The 18813-nt window shown below is 36.2% G+C and overlaps 1 protein-coding gene across 1 annotated transcript in view; it reads left to right on the top strand.

The window, feature by feature from the left end:
- The window catches only part of DNAH2 (dynein axonemal heavy chain 2), a 6636854-nt gene that overhangs the window by 103380 nt on the left and 6514661 nt on the right, over window positions 1–18813 (top strand). The window lies entirely within an intron of this gene.

The raw sequence follows: 18813 nt of genomic DNA on the forward strand, positions 1-18813 counted from the left end.
TTATTTGCACAGTATGAAGGGTTTTATAACAAGGTGATAAGCAGGGTAGATAAGAAATGTGATAACATTTTTAACAAGAAAGTTAAAAAAACTAGACGGAGATTGTAAGCAGTACAAATACTGTAAGGTGTATTCTATTGATAAATTATTTTTTAGTGACAATGACTAAGCTGATTGTTTTTCTACAATACAAATTTGTGAAGTTGATTTAGATTATGTGGATTTGGAATTAACAGGAGAGGAGGAAGACTTTACTGAGGGAGAAGGTAGTAACCGGATAGATTCTCAGGATTTTTCCCTTCCAAGATGCTCAAAGAATAGCGAGTCGCAAACAAGCAAATTATCAAACTTACAGCAAGGTAGCACAACAGTACAGAGGTCCTCCCAGATGGTAGGAAATTTAGCCCCAGTTATACAAGTTAGTAATGTCCAGCACAGTTTAAATGTTTTTCATATTTACAGTTACACCGATAGGGTTATTTCACAAGAATATTTTTCCCTATTTTCTAAGGGATTTAAATTTGTACCTACGAAAATCCCGGATATAGCTGATACATTGGTTGCTGTGCAACTTTGAGAAAATTAAATTTAAAATTAATGTATTCAAATAAGGAAGAATGTGATACCACCAACTGTTCCACTACAACATTGAGAAAAAGTAGTGTGTACAATCCTCCCCTACATAGGTTCATAGGTTCATACTAGGCTATCTGCCCTAGGGCATTTATAAGCCTAGCCAGAGTATGTTTGGCTTTCGCCACCCATTTTAAATTAATTTTGCTATGCCCTTTTTTGAGGTTAGTATACTGTGCCTCTGTCTAACAGTGACACAGAAGTGATACCCGGGGTAAACCTACGATCTCCCATCCACTCATCAAGATTCCTCTTGAAAAGAGTCAATGAGGGACTCTGCCTAACCTGGACTGGGATTTTATTCCAGAGTGAAGGGAGCCTCTGGGTTATGAATCTGTCCCTCCAGCATGTCCTATTTATTTCAGTGCTGAGGTTCAAGTCTCTCGAGCGTAGCTCGATGGGATTTGGATTTTGAGGTGCAGCATGTCCGTTAATTCCGGGTTGGACATGGCCTTATACGCCAGGCACAGGTCACCTCTGAGCAGGCGGTATGCCACTGAGTAGAGCTGGAGTTTCTTTAACCGGCAGCATATGGCATCTGTTTGAGCCCTTTGATCCTCTTGGTGAGGTACTTTTGGGGTCTTTCCAGTTGCTGCAGGTGTTTGGTAAGGTACATCCCAAAAGGGGCATTGTACTCAATTATGGGCCTGATGAGGGATGAGTAAAGAGGCACGATGACCTCCCCTAATCTAGATGTGAATCCCTTGATGATTAGGTGGGCTATATAAAATGTTTTTCTAACCACTTTGGCCACGTGGTTATCAAATGAGAGATTGTTATTAACTTGGGTCCCCAGGTCCCTAATTACTTATTCTGTACTTAATGGATTACCACCTATGCGGTAATTTGTGGGCACTTTGTTTTGCCAAAGGGGATGACTATACACTTTTGGCGTTTAGCTTGAGGCCATGGCTCTGGCACCAGTTGTCTGTTTCTATGAGGCCCTTTTGGAGGATGCTTGTGTCGGATGGAGAGTCTATTATGGCGCCCAGTTTGCAGTCATCTGCGAACTTGGTCAGCCACAGTCCTTCCGTGTTGGCCTGTACCTCCGAGAAATATATACCAAACAAGAGAGGTCCCAGGACTGAGCCTTGTGGGATGCCACTTGTAACTGGTTTGGAGTCTGACATGGCTCCAGCAATTCTAACCATGTGGGTTCTGTCCTTGAGCCAGTTTGCAACCCATCTAGTGACATAGGGGTTTATATTTAAGCTGGTGAGCTTATCTATAATGCCCGAGTGGGGTGTTGTATCGAAGGCTTTTGCGAGGTCCAGATAGGCTGTGTGGACCACCTTCCCTTCGTCAATGGCCTTGGTGACTGTTTCAAAGAAGTCAACCAGGTTTAAGAGGCAGGATCTGCCCTTAACAAAGCCAAACTGCTGGGTAGGATCCAGTGTCTGTAGGTCCCCAATATCTTTATTTATGAGGTCCATGATGATCCTTTCCATAGCTTTGCAGACCAAGCTAGTCAGGCTTATGGGGCGATAGTTTCCAGGGTCCGTTGAGGCACCAACTTTGTGGAGAGGGACCACTGTTGCTGTACGCCACTCTTTGGGTACATATCCTGTAGTAAGGCTGAGATTGAGCAGTAGTTTTATGTTTGGGTTTAGCTCTTCTTGGAGTTCATGTAGGACGCAGCCTGGGACACTGTCTGGTCCCATTGATGCTGTGTTTTTTGCTTTGGAGAGGGCGGCTCCCACCTGAGCATCTGAGATGTCAGGGGCAGCACTCTGCTGGGATAGATATTTGCCCTTTGGTGGGAGGGGAGAAGTTTGTGCTGAACCTGTCAGCTAGGATGTTGGCAATGTCTGTGGGATCAGTGTATTTTTTGTCATTTTGGACTAATTCTGAGCATATCTGGGAATTCCCACCCAGGTTCCTAACATAACTAAAGAAAGCCTTGTGATTATCCTTAGTGTCCTGTGCAATTTTTCTCTCGAAGCTGGCCTTAGACGATTTTAGGAGTGCCCGTAGTTTTTTGCTAATACTGATCAGAGATGCCTTCCCTTTTTGGGATTTTGCTCTATCATGTAGTAGCTTCCTCCTTCTATTGTATAGTTTGTTTATGGCTGGGGTCCACCAGACAGGTCGTCTGCCTTTGGAGGATTGGGTCTTGGTTTTATTTGGGACTGCATGATCCATGCAGTCCTGAAGGTGTTCATAGAATGCATTTATAAAGGATTCTGCGGTCTGGGCCGTATTTTCCACAGGCCCGGGGGCTTTGAAGGATTCCACCTCAGTTTTGAGGAGTGTGAAATTTGCTTTAGAGAAGTTTTTCACTGTGGTTTTCTGGGCAGGGGTGGGGTCGGGATGTGAATATCCAGTGAGATCAGTTTATGGTCTGATCTTACCAGTGAGGGATACACTTCTGGTCTGGAGCATAGAGTCCCCATGTTGGTGATGATCAGGTCCAATATGTTTTCCCCTCTTGTGGGAGTGGTAACAAGTTGTTCCATAGCATTTGAGTTTATGAATTCTAGGAACCCTTTGGGCAAGGGTGTTGGAGCTAGAGTAATGCTCCCAATCTATGTTTGGGTAGTTGAAGTCGCCCAATATAATGGTGTACGGAGAGACCTTCATATTTTCCAGTGTTCTCAGGAAGGCCGAGTGGGGTTCCTGGGTTTGGGAGGGTGGTCTGTAGCAGGCTATAAACTGGAAGGCAGTTTTACCCACTGTTAGTTGCACATGGATAGTCTCTGATGCTTCGTGCTTTGCCACCAACCTGGAGGTGTGGGTATCTTTGATGAATATCGATACTCCCCCTCCTTTTGTGGTTCGGTCCAAGTTTTGGGCCGAAAAGCATGGTATGAGGTATAACCTGGTAGTGCTGGGGTGCTCTCTGGAGCCCTGAACCAGGTTTCTGATACTGCACAGATATCGATGTTCTCCATGCTAAGGAGAGTTTCGAGTGCGTGCATCTTGAGGTTTAGACTTCTAGCATTGAGTAGCATTACTCTTAGTTTCTTATCCCTTGTGATACCTATGGAGGTGGGTTTGTCTTTTGAGCCTTGCCTAAAAAGGCACTATGGGGTAGCAAGAGCCTTTGCCAATATCCGAAAGCCCAGGGGTGACAGGTGCAAGCCGTCCCTAGCAAAGCATCGTGGCTTGTCGTGCATATCATCCCAAGCTGATAGGCATTGGATCCCCTTTGAATGACACCAATACTTAAGCCAATTGTTGAAATTGATCATCTTGTCTTCATACTGTGGCATCATTCTTGGTGAGGGTAAGATGCTACTCAAGGTCAGGGTCATACCAGCCTGGGCTACATGCTCAGAGAGCTCCTCTATGTCTCTTTTCATGTAGTCCAGGGAGGTACGTCTCATGTCATTCCACTCATTATTACATTTGAGAAGGTTATTAAGGAAGATATTTATAAAATACGGGGTAATCAAAGAAGAATATTCTCAAATCTTAGTATAAATGAGAGGAAATTACTAAAAAACTTAAGGGAGGATAGAAGTATACGTGTTATGACACCTGATAAGGGTGGTGGAATTATTTTATACAATTGTGATGATTACACAAATATGCAAACTATTCTATTCAGTGTTGAAAATTATTCCACATGTTCCAGGAATGAAATTCACATTTCTTATCATAGGCTAGATAGCTTTTTATATGAGTATGTCATTGATCAGAGGATTTTTAAGGTAGATTATGATTTTCTCCTTAATTTGCACCCCAAAATTCTTGTCATCTTCGGTATACCGAAAGTACATAAAAATATTAAAAACCCACCTTTTAGGCCCATTGTGGCAGCTTCTGGTTCAAAAACACACAATTTAGCTGTTTATGTGGAGAGAAAAATTAAACATGTGGTTGAACAATTCCCACATTTGGTCAGAGATTCCTGGGATTATTTAGGACAATTAAAAAGTGACCTGTGGTGTGCTGATTCTTTCCTCTTGACCATTGATGTGCAAGACTCGTTTTCCTGTATTCCCAAACAAAAAGGGTTAAATTTCTTTGAAGAAGTACTTTATACTTCTTCGAACCTGCACCCTGACGAGATTATTTAGTTTGTGAACTCATGGGACTCATTTTGGAAAGCAACTACATATATTTTGAGGGTGAATACTTCCAGCAAGTCAAGGGTGTAGCAATGGGAGCAGCTTGTGCTCCAACATATGCTAACTTGGTCTTGCTGGGTTGGGAAAGAGAACGTTTTTAAAGGTGAGTTCTTTTCTAAGGTTGCATTTTATTGGAGGTTTTTGGATTATATTTTTATTTTATGGACAGGATCTTCTGACTCAATTCCAATATTCATTCAATACCTAAACCAAACTACCAACTTTCTAAAATTTACATTCAGTTTTCATAAACTAGAAATCCATTACTTGGATACTAAAATAATTAAAGACCATGAAATGTGTATATGTAAAATCTATCGTAAAAAAACTTTTTGCATTAGTTATTTACATTTTGATAGTCATCACCCAATGTCACAAAAGAAAAGTATTATCAAGGGACAAGCAATCAGGGTTGCCAGAATGACATCTTAAAAACAGGATGTCATTCAGGAATTTATTTGCCTAAAATACATGTTCCTTGAGAGAGGTTACCCTGGTGAATTTATTGTTCAATACTTGTGGAGTATTAAGTGACTGGGGTACAAAATATATTCCATTATTAGGTAAAGGTTTGAATATAATGAACAACACCGGAACAACTGTTGAGACTGTGAACAAAGTTGATTTTCAACAAGCATGTATTTGTTCAATATAGTCCTTTATACCAGCAGGTTAAGGAAACACTTTATAAAAATTGGAGCATTTTCAAAACTAATAATGAAATCTTTCAAGTTTTAGGCGAGAAGCCTGTATTCTCAACCAAGATTGGCCCTAACTTAAAAACCATCTTGGAAAATAAAAATAAAAATCAAGGTGAACATGTACATTTAAATAGTAGTAAACCTTGTGGTAGGTGTGCTTACTGTTCTTACATTCTGCAAGGTAACTTTATTTCTTTAGATAACAAAAATAAGAGTATAGTCTATTTAAGAAGAGGCAACTGCTATTCAAGTAAATTGGTATACATCGCTAGGTGTAATACTTGTACATCTTTTTACATTGGGAAGACAGAAAGGTTATTTAAAACTAGAATATATGAACATCTATATGATATAAAGAATAAAAAATAAACCAATGCCTTGTATAAGCATAGTACCCAATGTGTGGATTACAGTGGTTTCAAATTTGCCATACTAGATTTAGTGAATATTGAAGTTAGGGCAGGAGACTGGCAAAATGCCTTAAACAAGAAAGAACTGTTATGGCAACTAAGACTAGCTGCAAACTCCCCCCCCCCCCGGGGTTAAATGATTATTTAACTATGTTACCTATATTGAAAGAAAAGGCAGGGCATGTTTAAATGTCTTAAACTGGTTTGAATGAGAATATGCACACATATACATAAATGCACCCGAATATTTGCTGTTGTATTTTTGGTTTATACTAATTTTATTTAATATTTTCTTTGTGTAAAACTGTTTAATACAAATATGAAAATTTGTTTTTTAAACGAGCAGTTTTTTTGCACTAGCCTTGAATATTTTGTAATGAACCTTTTAAAACATGTTTTATAATTGGGGGGTGAAACAGCCAATCATTGTTAAGCCTGTACTATTTAAACATAATTTTCATGATCATTGGGTTATTCTGATGAAGTCAACTGGCATTGATGAAAGCGCTTAATTTTATACTTGGAATAAATTGTATCTTGTGGACTCACAACAGTAGTGCTCTTTTTTGTTTCAACCTGCCAGAATAACCATAGCTCAAACTCACCTCCTCTCCACACTACTCTATGCCCCACCTATCTTCACTAACCTACCCAAAACTGAAATTACCAAGCTCAACGTCTGCTACAATGAAATAGCCAAATTTGCTACCAGTGCCCCCTACCGAGCCCACCACGGTCACTCACTAAATCAACTTTACTGGCTTGAGGTCCCTAATCTCCCATCATCCCATCAGCTTTCCTTCGACCATAAACTCCTAGTACTTCCAGACAAAACTCCAGCACTGCCCAACCTGCTAAAACTACAAACCAATCCCAGACAACTTCGCTCTAGTGATAAAAGACTAATCAAAATGACCAAAAGCAAGAACACAGCAGGTGACTCCCTCTTCCATAACCATATAGGCAAAATTTGGAACTCCTTACCTTCTGCCATTACATCAGCCAACTCCAAAGTTACATTCAAAAGGCGACTCAAAGAACACCTAAAGCTCTCATGGATATGCTCATGCTACCCTCCAGGCTTACCTCACTCACTCACCCCCCTCCCCACTTCTTAGCTCCCTGTCACATCTTCCCATTATTCAGAACAGTAACACCCACCTATGGTGTTTCACCTCCTAATATCTACCAAGAATATCCACAAGTATACACATTCCAACTTAGACCTCCAATACTAGTCACACACTAAACCCTATCATCTCACCTAACCTCCTCTTACTTATGTTTGTCTCAGACAATGCAATAATTGGAACTGCTGTATTTTCTATGAACCTTTGTATTTTCAAACTTCATAACTATGTAATTATTTTTTTAAATCTTGTGTTTACCACTGTTAGTTGCATGCTGTGTTTGTTTTGTTTTGATTTGTGGAACTTTTCTCTCTGGGCCTCTGCTGAAAATGGACATGTATCCAGTCGGACTCTCCCAGTCAACAAATGTAAAATTAAATGAATAAAATCTTTGCTAAATTCTGGTTCAGTTTCTAGCAATGGGGGTAACATGGGAACCAGAAGTCATATGACCAAATGTATGTGATGTCATTCTGTAATGTAGGACAAAAATAATGTTTTAATACCAGATGAGAGTGAAGTCTCTGGGCACTCAATTTTTGGAACCTGATGAGGAAGGACCTCTCACCTACTCAGTCACTGGTGAGGATTCAGGCTCCTTGATTACTGGCCCAGAGAGGGGCCGTCACAACCCCCAAAACCAAAAAAACTAAAATAGATTTTAGAACACTAATAAAATCAACAAAGTTCAGCAAAAAACAAATCCAATAAGCGAACACGAATCCAGTCCACGTAATAAGTGCAACGATGTTTTTTAATAACTTAAAAAGCTAATAAATGAGTGCTTTCGTCTGAGACTCAGACTTCTTCAGATGGAAGCACTGGTGCCAATAACCTAATTATATACATATTTTATAACACAATAATTACCAATCAATTAACCAAGAAAACTTTTCAATAAAGTTTTAAACAAAAATCCTATCATCTATCCTAAAATAATACTTTAAGGATTATTCATAATATGTATGTTATATTACAAAACATTTTACGTTCTATGTATAATAAAACATAATATATAAAATAATGAAAAATTGAAAAAAATTAAAATCAACAATCAAGTTGTTATATAGTATAATCATCAAATACAATCACCTCTGGCTGTTAAAATGGATTTAATGCTTATGTATTCATTAAGACCTGGTGGTATATTTGCCCTCAGCCTAAGTTGCCATTTGAGTTCTTTATTTAGCAAGTAGGTTTTAAAATTTCCCCTTCCCCTACAACTATTTTCTTTTACTAAATCAATAATACCAAACCTGTAACCATTAAAAGAAGGGCATATTGAACCATGCTTATATAAGGCGTTGGTAACTTTGCCTGTTCTAATATCATATTGATGTTCATACATACGCTCTTTTAAAGACCTTTCGGTTTTCCCTGTATACAATGCACTACAGGACTTGCATAGAGCTAAATAAACAATCATTTTAGTTTTACAATTTCCTTTACAGAACCTAACCAAACTATTCAATCCATTATTTAACTTTATTGTAGGTTCACAAAAAATCATAGAACACGTTAGAATTTCCACATGGAGTTGTAGCTCTAAATATTATAGGATTTATATTAGTGTGTTCAAATGTCTTTTTAAAATTTCTACCAACTTTGTATGTAAATACAGGTTTATTTCCAACCACATTAAATACTTCTTTGTTAGTTTTAAATATATTCCAATGTGAATTCAAGGTTTGTGTGAATAAATCTGAAAAAGTATCATATTGTATAATACAAGCCCCTTTAAAATTTTTTCTTTCTATCACCCCTGTACCACTCCTTAATGGTTGTCCCAAAAGCGCCTTGTAATTAACACCCCACCCCGAGTATACCTCATTTAATACTTCTTTAATCATATTAATGGGGTAACCCCTTTCAGCAAATCTATTACCAAGAAAGGTTAAAGCACCCCTAAGTTCACGATAATCCGAGGTCATTCTTGCGATCTTCACTGCCCTGACCCTTAATAATACTTTTCTTTTGTATAGTGGGATGATGACTAGAATAGTGTAATTAGCTGTTGCACCACGTGTTTTTTCTATAAATATTGGACTTAAAACCTTTAGAGGTTTTACAAATAGTGACATCTAAATAGTTGATACTAACATCGTTGCATGAATGTGTACATTTTAAAAAAGATGTGCATGAATTCAAATATGACATAAACTTTTCTAAGCCATCAGATGTTCCATACCATAGCACAAAGATGTCATCCAAATACCTTAAATAAAGTCCAATATATGAGGAGAAAGGACAATTGAACACATACCTATTTTCCCATTCAAGGAGAACTAAATTAGCAAATACGGGAGTGCAGGCCGCTCCTATTGCTACCCCGCTAATTTGTTGGTAATATTCTCCTTGAAAGTGAATGTAATTTGAATCTAATACTACTTCCATAAGTTCTAAAATTAAAATTATTTTATCCTTAAGTAACTTTGAAAACTTGGTCAAACTATCACCAAAATATTCATGTCCTTCATTCCTAGGAATACATGTGAAAAGATCCCTCACATCAGTGGTCAAAAACATACAGTCTTCTTTCCATAAATTGTCAGTGATTTTACTAAGAAATTCCCACAAATCTTTTACCAAATGTGTAGTCCTGTTGATAATATCTTTTGTGTGGTAGTCGATATATACAGCTAAAGGGTGCATCTTTGAATTTTTGCTGATACTATTGGTCTAAAAGGGGGCTCAAAAATTGACTTATGCACCTTGGGTATTCCAAATATGTTAGGAATAAAAGGGTATTTTTGTTTCAAAAACCTATAGGTCTTATCATCCATTCTATTTTCAATAAGATATTCTTCTAATAAAGAATCCATTCTGCTATACCCAATATTAATCTCATTAATAGATACAGGTACGTAAGTTTTATTATCAAGAAGGATATTAGTAATCACATTATTGTAGTCCTCTGTATTATATAGGACTACCCCCCCACCTTTATCCGGTTTCATAATACGAAAAGTATCCTGATTCTGTAATTCTTCTAATAATTTTCCTTCATCACTGGGCAAGTTGGAATATTTAGTTTGCCACCTATTTTGAACATGTAAATCATATAGTTATTCTGTAACTATCCTTTCAAACGAGAAGTACTGGGTGAAGTGGGGGGTTAAATGTGCTACTACTTACTAACTTATTACACTGACTAATATTATTTTCAATTTCGTTGTTGTACAAAATTTTTAAATTTAATTTCCTTAAATATAATTTTAAATCCACTAAATGGTTCGCTATGTCACCATATTGTGATTTCACAAATTTAAAACCTTTTGAAAATAAAGAAAAATGCAATTTAGTCAAGGTACAAGATGTGTAATTAAAAATTTTGAACCCCTTGTATTCATTAATAATACCATCAAGATCATTGGATATAATTATTTCCCTTTCCTCACCACTTTTTTCCACTCGTATCCCTTCCCATAGTTGTTGCTGGAAAACCCCAGGTCTGATGGAAATCTGCTTTTGCTCGCTAACCTCTCCGATCTTCTGGGTGCTAAAAAAAGTTCATCCTCATGGTTAAAAGAGTCTAATTCATCCAATGGTCTCTGTATGTTCCTGTCTTCCACATATACATCATTATTAACAGTAGCCCTATCATATTTCTTGTTGTAATCAACCTCAGGGTGTGTTCTCCTGGTGTACCCTTGGGCATCACTGTTAATTCTTATTTTAGGCAGACCCGGGTATGCCTTTCCTAAATCATACTGTCTCTTGTCTTGAGCGTATTTCCTTTGTTTAGTTTGAAAAATATTTACAACTTTTTTATCTATCTTTGTCAAAATTCTATTATATAAACCCTCATAATCGTCAAACAATAAATCATTTATAATATCATCATTCAATAGATTAGTTTCAATCTCCAAAACAGACAGTGTGCAATCATTGTGCTGAATAAGTCTTTCAACCAGTCTTTTACCACGCACATCGAAGAAACTATTCCATTCTTTAATCACCTCTTCAGAATACAAAATGCCAAAGGGATACTTATATATACCCTTAGTCCTTGTAGTACAATGTTATTATTCACACAAAACTTTAAATAATTGTTATCAATTTGCAGGTGTTTTAATTTAAAAAGTTTTTTCTCCAAGAGAAAAATCATTTCTTTTAATGTTGATGAATTCACATTTGTCGCCTCAGATATATAATGTTGTGCCGGTGAAGGAAGTCCACAGTCAAAATTAAAAGTCTTTGCTACCACATCCTTATAACTTAAAACCAAATCAGTTGTAGAATTAATGGCAACATTAGAACCAAAAGAATTTAAACCACCATTCGGTTCATTTAATACAGGTGTGTATTAAGTGATACAGTACCTTTCCTGGAAGGATCATTTTCCTGCTGTCGATTGAATCGTTGCCTCAATACTGGCTTCATAGACCCAGCAGGAATAATCCCTGATGTATTTTCCTTATTAACGCAGGTTGTACCCGTTCGCGTTCGTACACCACCATTACTCTCCAAATTGGAGCGTGGAGACGACGTCATCACGGCAGTACCATCGACCTGACCAGAAGAAACCTCTCCACCAGAAGCAGGAGCACCTTCTATTGGATCCTTTTGGCTCAATAATTCTATGAGCCTAGTCAAGTCCCCTTTCACGGAACTCAGTTCTCTACGCATCTGGTTCATTTCGTTGTGAATGCCATCAATAGATCCAAGATGTAAATCCTCACATTCCACCAATGTAGAGGAATCACTTTGAAAAGTATTCATCCCGGCACCAATGCTGAATGAAAAAGTAAACCAAACACTTATTGGCGGCCACTGGATCCGAAACACAAATAAAATCAACAAAGTTCAGCAAAAAACAAATCCAATAAACGAACACGAATCCAGTCCATGTAATAAGTGCAACAATGTTTTTTAATAACTTAAAAAGCTAATAAATGAGTGCTTTCGTCTGAGACTCAGACTTCTTCAGATGGAAGCACTGGTGCCAATAACCTAATTATATACATATTTTATAACACAATAATTACCAATCAATTAACCAAGAAAACTTTTCAATAAAGTTTTAAACAAAAATCCTATCATCTATCCTAAAATAATACTTTAAGGATTATTCATAATATGCATGTTATATTACAAAACATTTTACGTTCTATGTATAATAAAACATAATAATAATATATAAAAAAATGAAGAATTAAAAAAAATTAAAATCAACAATCAAGTTGTTATATAGTATAATCATCAAATACAATCAGCTCTGGCTGTTAAAATGGATTTAATGCTTATGTATTCATTAAGACCTGGTGGTATATTTGCCCTCAGCCTAAGTTTAAAACCTACTTGCTAAATAAAGAACTCAAATGGCAACTTAGGCTGAGGGCAAATATACCACCAGGTCTTAATGAATACATAAGCATTAAATCCATTTTAACAGCCAGAGCTGATTGTATTTGATGATTATACTATATAACAACTTGATTGTTGATTTTAATTTTTTTTAATTCTTCATTTTTTTATATATTATTATTATGTTTTATTATACATAGAACGTAAAATGTTTTGTAATATAACGTACATATTATGAATAACATACATATTATGAATAATCCTTCAAGTATTATTTTAGGATAGATTATAGGATTTTTGTTTAAAACTTTATTGAAAAGTTTTATTGGTTAATTGATCGGTAATTATTGTGTTAGAAAATATGTATATAATTAGGTTATTGGCACCAGTGCTTCCATCTGAAGAAGTCTGAGTCTCAGACGAAAGCGCTCATTTATTAGCTTTTTAAGTTATTAAAAACATTGTTGCACTTATTATGTGGACTGGATTCGTGTTCGTTTATTAGATTTTAGAACACTCCCATCCCCTGTTAACTTGCACCAAAAACACAAAACTATGTACATCTTCAACAAAAAACCCTCCAGATAGGAATAATTGCCCAAAATTACCCATGCTAAAGCTCATGCAGCATATGTTCCCACTTGCACTGATTGATGTCTTTTCTTCTGATCTCTTTTCTCCTCCCAGGTGTAAAAAAATACCTTGTATGCTTTCAGAAAACTAACTTTTAGTTGTAAGAAAAAGTGCACTGGCTATCTTTAAATTAAACTAAACTCTGCACCATTATATTAAATGCATTAAAATATTGATGCTTCTAGGGAGGCTGCTATCTTTTATTTACTTCCCATAATTTCAAGCATTATTTTTCCACTAAACTGCTTGCCATCATACCTTTAAATTTTGAATTTCCCTCAGAAAAGAATGGTTAGAACTCTCAGGATTAATTGCTTGTTTGTGCAGACAGCTCTTCTCCATGTAAGAATACTCTGGAATGAATCTGTCAGTTTCAACCAGGGCAGAATGTACATCTGCCTTCAGCTGCAGACTTCTAGATGCCCACTAACCGTTTGCTAATCGAAAATTTAATATTTTTTCAGGCACAAGAAACTTGGCTTTTTCATGGCCTTCAGCGTTTTGTCTTATTTTTAAAGTCTACCTTCTTACAAAACACTTGTTATAGCTTAAGCAAATGGCATTAATGTAGACATTCAACCTTGTAAAAATAAGAGAAAATATTTTTATTCTACATATAATATAATGCATGCACTTTTACACCCCACCCCTATTCCAGCAGCCCAAGATCACAGCATATTAACATTAAACTTGCTTTTTTTCCATCCTTTATCTTGTACCTTAAAGCCTGTAATTTTTTAACTTGTTTATGGGTAGATTTCAGTAACTGGCTAGTAAGTGTACCGCATGGATGCCAGGAAAAAGGAAATGCAGCGCATCTGGAAAGATTCAGCTACAAAAAGTGAGGAAGAAACACTGACTGGAGAAAGTTCTGCAGCTGTTCAGCAAAAAGCAATGCAAACTCCAGGCATGCCTTCCAGTAGCCTACAGGAAAATACAAGACAACTACACATAGACCCAGTTTAAATAAATGAAACACTGATGGAGTATATCAATGCAAACAACAAATGGCTGCAAAAAATGGAAAACCCTTAAAATGGATATTCAGATGAGGTGATAAAGCTGCAAAAATCAGAGGTCGAAATGAAGAAAAGGCTGACTGAATATGAGACTGCTCAGGAAGAGATGTTTTAAAAAAATTAGAATTAGAGGACAGAGCATATAGGGAAAACCTGAAATTTTCAGCTATACCAGAGAAGCTGGAAGGAACAGATTGCATTAATTTTATGAAAGCACAAATGAGCAACTGGACTGGTATTCCACACCAGAAGTTGTTAGTTGAAAGGCCACATTGTATGTATGCTCCAAACTTGAAAACCAAATTACTACTGATGTTAGAATGTAAAACACAATAAAACAAAAAAAAAAAACTGATTAAACACTTGAACAGGTGCAACGGAACTTAGCCAAAAGGAATTGATGTAGTTTCTTTTAATATCCGCTTTCATCTAACTTCTTCAGAAAATACGAAGTTAAACTAAAACCACCAACCTTTTATTCAAAACTCCAAATAGAACAAGCAGTGACTTTCAATAAACATTAATTGGTTTCTCCACCCTTATTAGTTAACTGTTATGCCCATTAAGTTTTCTATCTCTTAAAAAATGTTTAATATTGATGTGTTCATTTATACCAGGTAGAGAGTCTGCTTTCTGCGTTATTTGCCATTGAACCTCTTTCTTCTCTACCCAGTTTTTAAAATCTCCACCTCTTGTCAGAGTTAACCTGCTGTAGTACAGCAAAACAAAACTGTTTATATTTTTCACATCTAACAGTTTGTTTGAACAAAGCATTGTTACAGTTTTGGGTTTTAATAGCATGCAGGTGTTCTTTTATCCTGTCTGTAAGGCACCTGGTAGTCATACCAACATAAAAGCAATCACACCCAGAGCAGACTCAAATGTAAATCACCCCATGGAACCACAGTGAAATCTTCCCAGGACCTTAACACTAGAAGTTAAGTGAGATAAAAATATACATGGACCTTCTTAATTGAATCTACAAACAGAACATCCATTGCATTTATGAGTTCCCCACTCTTTGTTGGTTTTAGGTGGACAGTTTTTGGTTTAATCTTTTTTCCAGCATGTGCTTAAAACTCACATCCTTTTTGTACTCAAATAAGGGTTGCTCACCAAAAACTTCAAATAGGTCTTTGTTGCCACTTCTCGCTTTCCAGTTGTTTTTTATTATATTTCTAATATTAGGGGTGTCAACTGATGTATCAAGTGCACAATGGGGAATAACCTTAGTATTAGAACTATCAGTATTAACACCATCTCCGTGACTGAATTCATTTGATGTTCCACCAAGGAGAATAGGATTATAGGACTCGTCTGTCTTTCTCCGAACCTCTTGAGCTGTTTTCTCTAAACATTCAGGCCTGTAACCACAATTACTAAAAATACTACTAAGTTTTATCTCTTGCTCAAAAACTTCATCATTACTGATGATAGGAGATGCCCTGATAACTTGACCTCTTGGAATGTTTCTTTTTATCTGCTAAAGTTGTTTGCTGCGAAAGTGAAGATTACTTTTTGAAAATGTATTTTTCTTTCTATGTACTTCACTTTCAAAATTTTTTATCTATATTCCATATTAAACTTGCATCTAAAAAAAAAAAAACAGATTTTGTATATGGGGAAACCAATTAATGTTTAATGTTGGTTGAAAGCCATTGTGTTTTTTTTTTTATTTGGAATTTTGTATAAAAGGTCATTTGTTTTAGTTTAACTTTGTATTATCTGAAGAAGTTTGATAAAACTGATATTAAAAGAGACTACGCTAATTCCTTTCGATTAAGTTCCTTTCCACCTCTTCCAAGTGTTTTATTAGATTTATGCTCTAAACTTGACTATTGGAAAGCAGCATAGACCTTTAATAGTAAAGATGCAATCCTACCAGTAGGAGTTGATTCTGACAAAACTGTAGCAGAAGGACAAAATTCTAAAAGTGGGAGACAACAGTGTTTGTGGCAAAAGATTACTTGTATACCAGGCAGAAGAGCAGTAAATTAATTCCATTATTCATGGAATGTTGAGATGCAGGTGTGAAATTCAAACAACTGTACCCAGCTGTCTTCAATGTATTCTTCCCTGGAGGGACAAAATCATTTTTTGATGAGGTACATGCTAAGGAGGCAGTACAAAATATTTGTCCAAGAAAAAGTGAAATTTTCAATAGAAGGAATTTCTGCGTGTTGTTCTTTTGGTAGTAAAGACCACAGAGAAGACTGTACCTGTGAAACCTTTTCCACTGTTTCAAGGGAAAATGTTGGAGACAAGGAAAGGGAGCACAAGAGTTGACTAGAGGAATCGAGAGTACATTGGAAATGAAGCAGAAACAGGATTTGAGAGATGCAGATGAACAACCATAAAACCAGTGACTTAATGTGGGATTACAATGCAATAATTATATTTGTGAAATATGACAGAAGAAGAAAATCTGAAAATATTGGACTTTTTCAGAATTGTTGGACTTGTGGAGGACTCTAAAATATATGCCCTACTTCATGTCATTAATGTTAGGAAAATGCTTTGGGGGAAGAGGGGGAGAAAGTTAACTGTAAGTAAAGAAAACATTTTTTCTTAATAGAACTCTATGCTGTATGGTTTTCATTGCATGCTATAAAGTAAAGTTTTCTCAGTTTGTAATTGTAATGGGGATTGTAAATAGTTGCTGCTGTTCTTTTTTTGCTCTTTCTCGCTTCTTTCTCTCTTCTTATTCATTTTTAAAAAAAATAGACACTGCAATGTAAAAGAAAAAAGCATGGTTAAAAGAATATGACATAAGAAAAATGTGTGCTTTTTTTCTCATTCTTGCATGGGGGAATGACTGGATTAAGGACCTTGTATTGATTTAGTAAGTGTTAAGAGAAAGCAAGTAAATGAAAATAAATATTGAATATTATGAGGCTTTCTTCTAGCAAATGAATGTATGCTTAGTAGTAATTCTGTATCTGGCTCTCATGTCTCAATGGAAACGATCTGATAAAAGAGAAATTGGCTGTTTTGTTTCTTGAGTCTCCATGGATACAGTCTGATAGAGAAATTGGTTACAGACTGGTGGAGAGTGGCTAGGGGGTGGGAAGAGAACCTAACTAGAAGATAATGTTCTCTGAAAGCATTCAGGGGTTTTCCCAGCTGGGAGAGCTATAAATATAAGACAAAACCAGTTAACACTTAATGGAAGCACAGGCTTGCATTATGCATCTTGGCATTTATAATCTTTCTTTTAGGTTTACTCAAGTCTGTGAGTGTGGCTGTCAATTCAAGACATTTGTTCCTGTTCGAGTAAAGTGTGTGTTAGTATTAAATTAATAGGTTTTAGGGGATATTGGGGGTTTATTTTTTTTTTGGAGGGGGCCTTTAATAAAACAAGTTTTGTAAGATGTGACATAGGCTCAAATGACTATGACAAGAAACAACTATATAAAAGTTCAACCTGCCAAACAGTGTTATGCATGTAACACAAAGGCTGGGACTAGACATTTAACAAAAAAAGTGTTATACATCAAAGGTGGGAATAATGGCTTTTTAATACACTGATGCTTTCTGTAATGTCTTTACATTTCTATGGTCTCACCGAAAAATAAAAAGAAAGAATAGTGAACTATATTGAAAAATGCAGAGTGAAAATAGCTATGTTACAGGAGACCCACTTGGAAAAACTGAACATATGAATTTGATGATGAAATTTTTTTAGGATGGTTATTCAGCAGAATATCTTGGACAAACGAAAAGAGGAGTAGTTATGTTAATTGCAAGAGGAGCTCCAATAGTGATGGAATAGGATAAAGAAGATGATAATGGCAAATTTGTAGTGCTGCTGGCAGGGGTGGAGGATTACACTGGCATGTATTTATATTCCCCCTAAAACTGCTTAAGAAAATTCTGGGAGAAATTATCAGTTTTCTGTAAGGAATATTACTTGTAGGTGGGGACTGGAATTTGAATAGCAGTAGTAAATATGTGTCGGGGGGGGGTCCAAAAGGAAATGTAATAACAAAGGAGGGTAGATTTTTGAAGAAATTTATGAAAATATTTGGCGTGGAAGATGTGAAATCAGTAATAGGAATCTGAAGTGAATTTACATATTACTCTCCAAGATATAAAACTGGGCTCGGATAGACAGAATTTACATTTCATAGGAACATGTGCATTTAACTGAAGGTCTTGATACATACCAAGTAACTATTTCATATAATGTGCCAGTAATAACTAAAATAAAAACACAGGATAATGAAGTAAAAATGACACTGGTGCTTTCCCACCTATCTGTTGAAAAGAGAGGAATTTAAGGTATAGGTAGTAGAGATTACTCGGGAGCTATTCGAGAGGATAGAAATTACTTCTGAAAATATATCTAGAGAGTGGGATAAAATTAAGGTGGAGTTTAAAATTAGTGATGAAAATAAAAGAAAGGGAGCTATGGTTAAGAAGTATCAAGAATTATTTAAAGGGTCTGACAAATGTTAAAGTATTGCATACTAGGGGGAATCTCCCAGAAGAACAGGATCAGCTGGAGAATGCTAACCACAGAGTAAGGGATTACCTTGATAATATACACAAGTTTAGAAAGATTGCCGTTAAGCAGCAGTTTCTTTTTTTTCCTTTGATAATAACTCTAAGGAACAAAAACTTTTAGCACAATGACTCAGGCAACAGAAAGTAGAAAGTAGTGTTGCCATGCTTAGGGAGTCTATAACGAGGAAGGTTACAAGATCCTGTAGACGTATTAGAAATATTTCAGAATTTCTATGAAAGAATATATAAAGCAGAGAAATATAGAAATCAAGAAAAGATACAAATGGAAATGTTTATGGAAGAATTAAATATGCCAAGGCTAGAGGTAGATGAAGCTCAATTACAGGATAGGAGGAGGTGAGATAAAAATTGTGATTGTATAACCCGTCTACAGGAAAGAC

Source organism: Protopterus annectens, chromosome 7.part0 (assembly GCF_019279795.1).
Source record: "Protopterus annectens isolate FY-2018-M chromosome 7.part0, PAN1.0, whole genome shotgun sequence".
In the NCBI taxonomy this organism is placed as follows: Eukaryota; Metazoa; Chordata; order Ceratodontiformes; family Protopteridae; genus Protopterus; species Protopterus annectens.